The sequence below is a fragment of the Propithecus coquereli genome, unplaced genomic scaffold (genome assembly GCF_000956105.1).
Source record: "Propithecus coquereli isolate 6110/MARCELLA unplaced genomic scaffold, Pcoq_1.0 Scaffold119, whole genome shotgun sequence".
Lineage (NCBI taxonomy): Eukaryota > Metazoa > Chordata > Mammalia > Primates > Indriidae > Propithecus > Propithecus coquereli.
This window is the reverse complement of record NW_012135969.1, coordinates 6976774-6986023: the sequence shown is the minus strand read 5'-3', so window position 1 is coordinate 6986023 and position 9250 is coordinate 6976774.

The following is a 9250-nucleotide window of genomic DNA, read 5'->3' as shown; positions in this document are numbered from 1 at the left end:
ATTTGTGGAAGGAAAAAATCTGTCCTGTGAATTTCTTTCCTGTGTAATCAACAAAGTCCAGGGCAGCCCTGGAAAGGACAGATAGACATCGTTGTGGCTTTGAGCGTGAATGTCGGTTAATGAGCCATCACCTTCATGGCTGGCCATAAGAGGCCAGGCAGCAAGCACCTCTTTAGAAGTCCCTGAAGATTCACTCCTCCCAGAGAGGGGCTGCTTCTAAAACATCTCCTCCCATTGCTTTTCTGCCTTCCTTTCAGCTGAATTCATAAAAGGCAGGAAGGGGCAACATTAGTACTAACAGCAGAGTTGAGCTGCTTACTACCAAGGGTATCGACAGTGTGGCATTAATTTAAATACTCCTGTTATTAATTTATGATCCCAGTTACTATTATTGCCAAGGTTATCCATCTCGACACAATTTAATACGACCCACACTATCATGGCTGGGCCTGGGTTATTAATAATTTCCATGGTCTTGATCATTTAAGCCTTACTCGAACAATTACAAACAGCAATTGTCACTATTATTAGCACTATTTCTATGATTAAGCCTGAGCACAAACCCATGATGTAACGCTGAGTGCTGGCAGGTAAAGTAGCTGCGGAGTGGGTAGAGGAAAGAGCACTGCACTGGGAGTCAGACAGACATGGGTATAAATGCCCACCTCCCTCTTCCCCACTGTTTACCCCTGTGTGATCTTAGGAAGGTTACATCGTCTCTTTGGCCTCAGTTTTCTCATCTATAAAATGGGAATTTTGAAGAAACCTGATCGGGATCAAATGAGGTGACAGTGTTCATTGCAAGGAGGGACTCAATCCCCTTTTATTCATTCAATATGTATTTATTGAGCATCTACTACATGCTTCTGTTCCAGGCCTTGGGTATTCTGCAGTGAGCAACAGCAGCTGCCCTCATGGAGTGTTAGTTATTTGATATGAAAGGTTACTTTATAATGTGATACTTTGGCTTGACGGTACCATAGAGAGCATAGCTGTGATCAGAATATTCCTTTGCTGGGACTTCCACCATCACCACGACCACAACCACCTACACAAAACCCAGCATCGCCATGACCTCCACCATGACCATGACCACAATCACCACCACTGTAACAACACAGGCACCACTATGCCCACTGTCACCATGCCACCACCATCAGCATCACTACTAGAACCAGCACAGCTATCACTGACTGCCATGGCCGCAGTCAACGCCATCACTACCATCACTATAATCACCCCACCGTGACTGCCATGGCCATGGCCACTAATATCTACCTTCCTGCGCCTGTAGCACCACAAGCAGCAGGGATTCCTATCCCTAATGAAAGCTGGGAACAATATTGAAGGCTTCCTGGAGCCACTGCCTGCCTGAGCATAACTTCCCAGTGGTTGTGACTCCTGGCCCCAAACATGAGTGGTCTTCAAAAATTTCTCCCTGCCCCGACAAGCCACGCTCTCTCCCCAGCGCCTTTCCCCTGCTTCTCAGCACTTGCAGCTACAGCTGTGCAACGCGGCATGAGGGGGCTCTTAGGAGCTGACCAGCAAGTAGGATCCCACAGGGAGCAACAGGGGGGAAGAATTTTCACGGAGGGCCCGCCAGAATCATCTCCCATGATACAGCTGCACATAGAGAGGCCCCCCCCATGCCGTACCCCCCCCCCCAGGCTGCCTGGTCCTATAGTGAATATAAGGCAAAAGGGTAGAGAACAATGCAATTCCGCATGGAGCTAGCAGTGGTGGTGCATCAAATTGCACCACCAGGAGTCAAAACGGGAGCGGCAACCCCTCTCTATTATCTCATCACCCGCCATCACCCCGCCCCTCCAGGAAGGCAAGCTCCCTGACACACACTCCCTGTCCTCCCGCTCCATTCCGGCCCCTCACCTTGGCCCCTCAGCAAAGCATGGCTCACAGCTCCCTGTGCCCCAAGTCCCCAGGGACACCGGGGAGCCAGCCTGCAGCTCCACCCACTTCCGGGCAGAAATGGGAGAGCAGACAATGAGAACTCACCTTCCTGAGACCTCCCAGGGGCCAGGAGAGCCACACAATTACCCCCCTTTATCCCCACTGCAGTCCCAGGAAGGAAGGACAGTATTGGGATCACCGTTTTATGGATGAAGTAACCGAGGCTTGAAGAGTTTAAACCACTTGCCCAAGGGCCCCCAGAAGGAAGCAGTGGTACCGTAAGTGGCCACTGTTCCACCCAAAGGTCCTCCACAGTCACACTCCCAGGTCGCTGCTCCCATCCACCCGAGCCTCTCCAGCCTTCGCCCCAGCTAGACCAGCAGCCACCTGATGCGTTGAGGGTAGAACCTCCATCCCCCAGGGGCTGAACTCGGCCCTCCAGCTACCACCCGCATGCCGCACCCCACCAGATGGGTGGTGGCAAGCCAGGTGAGTGAGCTTTGCCAGCTCTCACTTTTCCTGCTCTGGGAGAATCATTTCCCCTAAACCCCAATTCCAATGTCCAACCAGAGAAGGGGTGGACAACAATTTCTGGGGGAGACAGTGAGGGAGAGAGGGAGGGAGGAGCTGCCGGGCCTCCCCCAGCTGCATCCCATCTGCCCTGGGCAGGCGGCCAGGCAAGGTAAGTGAAACCTGCTGCCCCCCATTCAGAGCTGGCTCGGTGGCTTTGAAGCATGATGTAGTGATTACCTCCAAGCTAGCTCCTTCTGGGCTGCAAAGGGGGCCTATCCAATGAGGGGACAAGGTGAGGCCTGGGGACTGGTTTAGGGTCAGCAAATTTTGATTCTGGAGCTGAATTAGTAGTGAGAGGGGTAGGTGGGATTAGCAATGTTGGAGTCCAGTTAGATTAACTCGAGCATCAAAGTGGGCCAGTTGCATGGTGCCCTCCCCCACCGTCTGCTCCAGCCTCAGAGGCTGGTGCTGCCTCCACTCCGTCCTGCGAGGAGCTCCATCTGACCCACATTCGCAGTCCCTCCCTCCTCCAAGCCCTAGCATGGGTTATGCCCATGAGAACTGTCTTCTCTCTTCCTTTGACATGACAGCAGAGTTGGTCAAAGGCTTCCATCTTCCCGTCTGCAGTCTTTTCCTTCCAGGAAACCCTCCCTCCCACCCCTGCCGTGTGCTACACTTTCTGTTGAGGAGTCACAGGATCCGGTCACCTCATTCGAACGTAGGTGGTAGGGACTTAATTTTCCCTAGGCTTTGTGTCTTGGAGAAGGGATACCCAGAGTGGGCGATGCTAAACTCAAGTACTTGAATGGAGAGTTCTAGGCCTTGTTGGAAAGGCACGGGGGTGAGATGCAGGGTACTCTGTACCCCAGGGCAGCCATTTCCACCTCTCCAACCCCTCTGCCTTTTGGTCTAGCCTCTTCCCTCACCTCTACAGCACACATGCCTCCTCTAGCAGCCTTCCTCTGGCAAGTTCCTCCCGACTCTCACCTTTGCTTCTTCCCAACTCTGAAGGATTGCGGAGCTGCCCTGCAGTCCTGAAGGATCCAGTCATCTGTCTCTTCTTGTATCCTGCATCCAAGGACAGGCAGGGTGTTTTAAAGAAGAGCTAAGTATGGCTACACCACAGCTGGAGCAGAGTGGAGTCAGCGGTGGGGAGGTAAGAGGATGAGGCATTGGAAGACCGGGTGCCAGTTTACCATTCATTTGCTGCAGGGCGTTGGGCCAGTCCCTTCCCTGCTCAGAGCCTCAATTTCCTCATTTGTAAAATGGGCATAAGATGCCAGTTTCACGGAAGTACTCTGAGGGAGGAGTCAAGGAAGTGCTATATTGGGTCTGATTGTGCTCTGAAAGTCAGGCGAGCTGGAGGGATGTCAATTAGTCTTGTTCTATTTGATGCTGCTGCTGATGGTGGCTTCTGGCCTGCGGGCTGGAGACCGGATGAGGGGTAAGATGACATTTCAGCACTGGAGACCAGGTCCGGGGTCCTTCCTGCTGCAGATAAGAGCCAGAGCTGTGACAGGCCTCGGGCTCCAGTGAAATTCCCACGGGAATAGCTGGGGGAGGAGACATCCCAGGCCCCAGCTTATCTTTACTCCGGCTTGTCTGGGAAGTGGGGTCAAGTGCAATTGTCTGGGTTGGTTTCCAGCAGGGGGGGTAAAGGGCACGCATGCACAGTCTGGACTAAGTCCCGCCTCCCCCTCAAGGGAAGACCCCTACGAGAGCTCAGGAAGGGGAGGGACTGAAGGGGGACAATCACCTCCCAGTCCCATGCATCGCCAGGCTGAGTCTGCTGGGCCAGGGGACCCCTGAGATGGGGTTGGAAATTTAAGAACAGAAGGCTGGGTCGCCAGTTCTTCCTGCGCCATCTCATTCAGTCCCATCGACTCTGCTTGCCCACGGAATGCCTTCCTCCCAAGGGAGGAGGGAGAAGACACAGCCCTGTCCTGGCAGATACTCCATTCTCAGCGAGGACAGAGAGCCCTTGGCCTGGAAGTCCCCCTACTCTGAGGAGGGGGACACATTCTCAAGGTCTGCAGGAGCACAGAGATGGGTCTAAGCTTGGAGAGGAACTTCGATGCAATAGTCCTCTCCTATACTTGGGGGCTGTGGGGGGAACACAGCCCATGGCCTCGGGGATCTCCTAGTCTAAGGAGTCCTCAATCAAACAAGAGCGTGTCACACCTGGCGGAAGAACCCAGGAGTTCCCGGGAGTCGAATTTCAGAAGTGAAAGGCAGCCCAGAGGTCATCGACAGTTGGGGAAACTGAGGCCCAGAGACATGCACTACATGTTCCAAGTCACTCGCTGGGGCAGTTGCAGAGAAGGGGATTTTAGAGCAGTTTCAGGGTTTCAGCACAGTGAAGGCCCTGGACCCGGAGCAGGCAATGGGGGCGGGGGTGGGGGAGGTCTCTCAGCATGGCCCCAATTCCCCATGTGACTGTGTGATGGGGACCACTCACTGTGCCCCTCGAGGCCTGTGTCCACAGGTGCCTGGGGGGGAGGGAATGGCTGGGGTGGGGACGCCTCCTGGAGGAGCCAGCGGAGGAAGTGCTGAGTCGGCACTCAGAGCCCCTGCCACCTCCGCTCCTGTTCCATTATTCATCCTGTGAGAGGCTCGCCCTCCTCCTTCCCGACCCAGGCCCAGTCTTGAGAAATGCCTTCATCCCCCCTCCTTGAACCCCCCCACCTCAGCTGGAAACTCTTAAGCAAAAAGGTCGTCAAGATGATTAAATGCGAACAGATTTTCAGCTCTTTTTCCACTTTAATTAAAAATGTGCTCTCTGTTCAGAGGAAGCAGGAGACGGAACAGCGGCTCCCCAAAGGCCCCTGGGCTGAAAAGCGAGGGAAAAACACTTGGAGGTGTCTGAGGGTTAGCCCACGGTGGCCTGAGGTCAGGGGCCTGGCCGGGAGCTGCCACATGCCACAGACACTGCGGGGAGGGCAGCAGGGGCCGGGAGGCCAGGGGCACTGAGACAGAGCAAGAACCCAGACAGGTGGGTGGGCAGGTCACTCCCAGACCTGGGGCGAGGGTGGGGTGGAGAACGGAAGGCTCCACTTCCACCGTCCCTCGCTGCTGGGAGCCAGTCTGGGGAGGAGGGGACCAAGTCGCTGTCCTCAAGGACTGGAGTCCGACACAGAGACTTCAGGATAGGAAATGGATAAGTAACTCCTAAATAACCTGGAGCAGACACGGGCCTGTCCCTGTGTACCTCTGTGCAGAGCCTGGAGAATGAAGAACGAGGGTGTGCGTGGGAGGCGAGTCTCTGTGGGCTTCCCTGGGGGACCTCAGACGCCGGGAAGAGGCGAAGCATGCTTTGTTTAAAAGGCAGGGAGACAGGAGCAGGCAGAAGCCATCAGGAGGAGGACTCTGCCCTTCTTCTCCCCTCCTTCCTGTCAAGGATGAGGAGAGAGCAGAGAGGAGTGGCAGGGGAAGCGATTTGGTTGAGACACCTGAGAACGTCCTCCGCAGAGCGAGGAGCGGTGGGGGGAGCGGGAGCTGGCACCCGCTGCAGGAACAGCAGGAGCCCACGGTCCTTGGTCACAGATCCCATTTCCGGTCTGGCCCCAGCCCTTGGCAGGCCCTGGAGTTGAGCTTCCCTCCAAGAATGTAAGATGGAGCGGTTGCATCTGAAGTTCCTCTTCGTGTTCCAGACCCACCTCTGTGCTCCAGTGGGACAGGAGACTGAGGAAACAGCCTGGGCCCAGAAAGGCCTCCCACCACTTCCTGTATCTGCGCTGGGGTGGTCCCCCTGCCCTGCATTCCAGGTGGGGAGTTGGTCCTTAACCCGGGAAGAAAAGTGATCCCTGCCTGGTGAGCCACCCTGGTGTCAGGGGGCAGCCAGAGCCCAACCCACTGCCCAACTCCCCGGCAAGAAAGCAGCTCCCAACACCCCCAGGGACAGGTGCAAACTCCATAGTGGGGCATTCGGGACCCTTCAGAATCCAGCCCCCATGTCTCTCCTGTCCTGTCTTTGCCACAGCTCCCCCTGTCACCACCGAGAATCCCACCAGACAATGTCAGGGGAGCCCTAGAAGAGGAAAGCCACCAACTCAACAAGGCTCAGAGGAGGCCACATGTGAGCTGGCCTTGAAGACCCTCAGGGGGGCGCGGGTGCGGGGAGGGCATTCCAGGCAGAGGGGGCTGCTTGGGAAAGGGGTGGTGTGTGTGGAAATGCTGAGCCATCACTTTGGAGGGGGCAGCGAATGGCTGAGACAGGCGCTGGCCAAGTCTGAAGGCCCCTTTTCTCGGTAGCTGATGGATCACTCCGTCTCCTTGAAATGACCTTCCTGCCCACAGGCAGGCAGCAGGCTCCAGGTCAAAACACCCTGCTTCTCCGAGCAGCTCTCCCCACTCACCTTCTCTCTCCTTCCAAACCTGGTGGCTATCTGGCTGTCTCTGGCTCCTGCCACCTTGGTTGGTCTGGCCTCTCCCTCCCTGGCTGCATTGGTAGAATGGGCATCTATGCCCAGACCTTGGTTGCACCCTCTCCCACCCTCCCAGCACGGTGGGCTACCACGCAGAATGCCACCTGGACCGGCAGCCTGGCACCTGTTTCCCAGGAAGGACATCTGGCCAGGAGAGGGGAGGGGCGCTGCTCTGGTATTGGATGGTTGGACCTTGACAGCCTGAGTCCCCTACTGCGGCCCCCACACCTTTGGCCTTGCCTCCGTCTTCCTACTTTAAGGAAACCCAGGGCCTGCGCCGTGGGGAGTAGCCTATTTTGACAGAGTCCAAGTGGAGCGGAGCAGAGACGGGGCGGGAGCGTGTCCCCGTTGGCGACACTGCATTGCCCGGAAATCGCTATTCTTCCCCAGTGTTAATTATCAAAATTAACCGAACACTATAAATAACCCAACTCCGAGACTTGAAGAGCCTCACTTCTAATTAATTCATTTCCAATCAAGACACTTCTACGCCCCCCTACCCTAGAATCTGAGGGATGGGAATCTCATTGTGCAGCTTTTCAAATATCGAATCCCACCGTCCCCCTCACCCCCGAGCTGTGAAAGCTCAGAGAAAAGAGAGAGGGGAGGAAAAAACACTCTGCTTTCTTGGAAGGGGGTAGCCTATAAATAACCCCATACTGGTGCATTTGATGGACGACGTTCATATCTAGATTGGCTTTTGTTGGGATGAGGAGTATAGTGGGTGGGGGTGGGGTGGTGGAGACTTCCATCTGCCGCCTCATTCGCTGGGCAATAAATCTTAAAGCAAGACTGTGAGTACTGTCCAAGGCCTCTGTGTTGGCTAGAGCTGGGGAGACCGATCGATTGGTGAGGAGGAGGGATAGGGAAGGAGGGAAGAGAGAGAGAAAGTGAAAGAGAGAAAATGCAAGCCCTAGGAGAAACGCAGGTGGGGGAGAAAGTGAGAGAGCGAGAGGAGAAAGGAGGAGGAGAGAGGAGGCGGAAAGATAAGAAAGAGAAGAGCAGGAAGAGGAAAGAGGGATGGGGAGGAGAAGGAAGAGGGACCTTGCCCCATGACCCTGGCCAGGGGACCCCGTGGGCTGCCCTGTCTTGTCTTGTGTGCAGCCGCCTCACGTCCAGATCCTCCCTCGTCTCCTCTGCCAGGGCTGCTGGCATCCTTCCTGAAGTCACGTGGCCTGTGTGCCCCACCCAAGCGCCCTGGCAGCGCCCGACATGCAGGCCCTGGCTCCCGGCTCCCAGGACAAGAGCACGTGAGGCTCCCCTGGGTCAGCTCTGCACCTTCCTGGACCGAGTGACCCGCGCTTCGTGGGCTTGAAGCAGGGGAGGTGGGACAGAGACCGAGTCAGAGCAGAAGAGAGAAGGGAGAGACAGAAAAGGAGAAGGAAGGAGAGACAGAAGCAGAGAGAGGGAAAGAAAGAGAAGGTGGAAGAGGGGCTTAGCCAGAGACGAGAGGAAGGAGAGAAAAGCAGGGACTGCGAGGCCGTGGAGAGAAAGACACAGGAGAGGGGAGAAGGCAGAGAAGGTGGGGCTCCCTGGCTCTCGGTCTCTTGGTGTCCAGATCACAGGGTACCTGGAGCCGAGGCTGGGGAGGCCAGTGCTCAGTGGGCTCCCTCGAGGGCCATGTCTTTGGGCAGGTGACTTCCCCTCTCTGTGCTTTGGCCTTCCCATCTGCAAAATGGTGGCGATGTCAGCCCTTTCCTCCTCGTAAAGTGGTTGTGAAGATTAAATGAGGCTAAATGGGTGCAAAACTCTTAACCGGGGGCCTGGCACAAAATGAGCGCTCACTTCAGGAGTGCTGTTGCTACTATCACTAGCAGTACTAGTAGGAGAAGTACTAATCCTAGGAGTGGTGCTAGTTTTGTCTTCCTCGTCTCACCCCCTTGTTGTGAGGACTTCCAGGTGGCAGCATTGTCACCTTCCCCAGCCAGGCAGACCTTTGCACCAGCCACCTGCTCGCCAGACTGGGGCTTCCCCAGGGCAGGGCTGTGATCTCCATCCCAGGCTGGGGCTTCCTGGATTATGTCCCTTCCAGCAGGCAGGGAATCTTTTGAGGGTGCAGACCAGGTTTTCTTAGTCCTATGAATGCCCCACCCCTGCCCTTCATGGCCAGAGGGTCCCTCGCAGGGAGCAAGTAGTTGAGCAAGGACTGAGGGGCCACCTGTGGAGTCCAAGTCCTGGGGCCAAGGAGCCAGGTGCAACACTCTCGCCCCACCTCGGGCCACCTCCCATTGGTTACGGTCCATCTGGTGCTCCTCTTCCTCCAGCTTCGGCTCCCTCAACTCCAGCTGAGATTAAGGGATGGACCAGGTGGGGACAGCGGCCCTCTCCCATCTACATCCTGTCCCCAGGCCTCTCCTTTTAGCACAGTGGGGAGGGGGCTGCTGGGAGCCAGCCCCGGGACAAAT